This window comes from Sinocyclocheilus anshuiensis, unplaced genomic scaffold, assembly GCF_001515605.1.
Source record: "Sinocyclocheilus anshuiensis isolate Anshui unplaced genomic scaffold, SAMN03320099.WGS_v1.1 scaffold656, whole genome shotgun sequence".
NCBI lineage: Eukaryota > Metazoa > Chordata > Actinopteri > Cypriniformes > Cyprinidae > Sinocyclocheilus > Sinocyclocheilus anshuiensis.
Window position 1 is genome coordinate 1,564,566 of NW_015555829.1, and position 2,534 is coordinate 1,567,099.

The 2,534-nt window shown below is 37.0% G+C and overlaps 1 long non-coding RNA gene across 1 annotated transcript in view; it reads right to left on the reverse strand.

The window, feature by feature from the left end:
- Positions 1 to 2,534, reverse strand: part of LOC107675347 (uncharacterized) — an 8,420-nt gene that overhangs the window by 5,301 nt on the left and 585 nt on the right. Inside the window, exon 2 of the long non-coding RNA XR_001632589.1 lies at positions 976 to 985. This is a non-coding gene — a long non-coding RNA (uncharacterized LOC107675347). The remainder of the gene's footprint in view (positions 1 to 975; positions 986 to 2,534) is intronic.

Here is a 2,534-nt window from a genome sequence, read left to right on the forward strand (position 1 = left end):
GTAACATTGGTTTTGCTTTGTTTCACAGAACTAATCGTTGCCTGGGTTGCGTACGTATGTGTGGGGCGGAGCTATCAAAATAGGGGCGAGACCCTTTTGGGGTAGGGGCATGTTTATTTTGGTGATTGTTAGCTTGGCATTGAAAATGGTCAACATGTGACCAAAACGTTTGCCTTGTTTTTACTCAGTAAATTGCTCATATTGCTTTCATCTCTCTTGTGACTCTTTGATGTTTGAGTATGCCGACTTTTTTCTAGCTCTTCACCTGTGTTTTGGTGATTTGAAATATCAACATTGGCTACCAGAAATCACTTACCCCACCTTTAAGAGTTACTGTCTTCCGCCATTTTAGAGAGTATCACAACTCATATGCACGATTTCCCCTAAGCGTAAACAATGCTGATTACGCAGATTACGTTCATGCGCGCACTTTCCCCCCGAACGTAAACACCACTGATTACGTTCTTAGGGAACTCTCCAAAATGGCGGAAGACGTAACTCGGGGGAGAAGAATTGTTGAATAAATTATGTTGTTTCCGCACAAAAAGTATTCTCGTAGCTTCGTAAAATTGAAGTTGCACCACTGATGTCACATGGACTGTTTTATAGGGCTGTGCAATTAATCGCATGCGATTGTCATGCACATCTTGTCAGTAAAGCCGGTTCCGTGATTAGTAGTAAATCGCCATCACCTGCTTTCAGATGGAGTGGCATTTAATACACAGAGCCGTAGTTCACTGACAAGCTAGGCAATATTGCGTTCATAATCGAATGCAATTCATCTGCGATTATGAACTATGAATTATTGCCTAATTGTCAGTGAACTACGGCTCTGTGTAGTAAATGCCACTCCATCTGAAAGCAGGTGATGGCAATTTACTACTAATCACGGAACCGGCTTTACTGACGAGATGCGCATGACAATCGCATGCGATTAATTGCACAGCCCTACTGTTTTACCGATGTCCTTACTACGTTTCTGGACCTGGGAACATTACAGTTGTGTTGCTGTCTATGGAGGGTCAGAGAGCTCTCCGATTTCATCAAAAATATCTTAATTTGTGTTCCGAAGATGAACGATGGTCTTATGAGTTATGAACTACAAGAGGGTGAGTAATTAATGACATTTTTGGGTGAACTATCCCTTTAAGGCATCAAAGAAGCGTTCTGTATGAAAGTCATACTGAACACAGTTTGTCCCGTATTCGCAGGCATATTAAGTATGACCACCTACTAGACCATACGAATAACAAACTCTTAACTGAGAATAATCATTCTTTTTGGACAAATCATTTGATTTGCGAACATATCTGTTCGGGGAAGGCTTTAAGACCAAGCAGAATCTTCTGCCGGCTTATGCGCGGCCCGCGGGACTCGCACTAACGGTAGGCTCATTTTTGGCAAATCAGTTTTGGTGAATGCAAACTAAATATTGTTCATGAGTTCAACATCTAGCCACACAAGAAAACATGAGGGAAGATTCATATGATCAAAAAGTCAAGTTGTCTTTAGTAGACTTGTGCCGGTATTCGGTAATGCGATATATCACGGTAATGAATATGCACGATATTGTTATCGTGAGCACTTCTAAATACCGTGAATAATTATATATAACAAATTATTCAGAATTTTGAATGCATTTTAAGAATACTTTTCCCATAAACTCACTGCCTCTCATAGGTCCCTGGATCCTGCTCAGCATTAGTCTGGCTTGATACAAACACTGAACACTGGCTTCTTGCAGTGCTCTCCACAACTCATTTATCTGTCCATTGAAATGATAGTTCCTCATTAGGTAAAGCAGCCATTAATATTCTAACATTTTACAGCTCTTTTATGAGTACTTTAATGATGTCGTAGTTGGTAAACTTCAGAGCCAAATCCAAATAATGTTTTGGAGAGATGGGAATTATTTAAAATAAGATTATTAAGTGATGTACAATTAAGATGTCAGATATAATTTAAGAGGTCTTTTATCCATGTTAGATGAGCAAGTTATCAATTACTGCTTATTTATATATGCCCCCAATTCCCCTTTTGCCTGTTAAACCTCTTTGAACATTTTCTTTTGATGGAATCTAAAGTTCCCTTACCAAAAAGTAGTATATTTCAAGTTTATTTTAGTAAGTATACTTAAGTAAAGTTCAAGTATATTTTTAAGTATACTTAATGTAGTAAGTATACAGATATCATTGTACTAGTAGTATACTTGTAAGTGTACTATTTCAATACTCATTGGGACTAAATTGGCCCACTTTCTAGTATATAAAAGTATACTTTTAAGTATACTTTAAGTATAACTGTAGTAAACTTTAAGTACACAACTAGTTTACAACATTTTTAGCTTGTACTGCAACTATACTAAAAGTGAATGTATATGAATACTGATAGTTTTCTAATTAAATACTTGTAGTAGCATTTTTAGTACACTTTGAAGTATAGTCTTAGTAAACTACTAGTTTAGTAGTTTTATACTGCAAGTATACTCGTAAGTTTTCTTTAAGTGAACTTTACATCATACTTTAAGTATACTA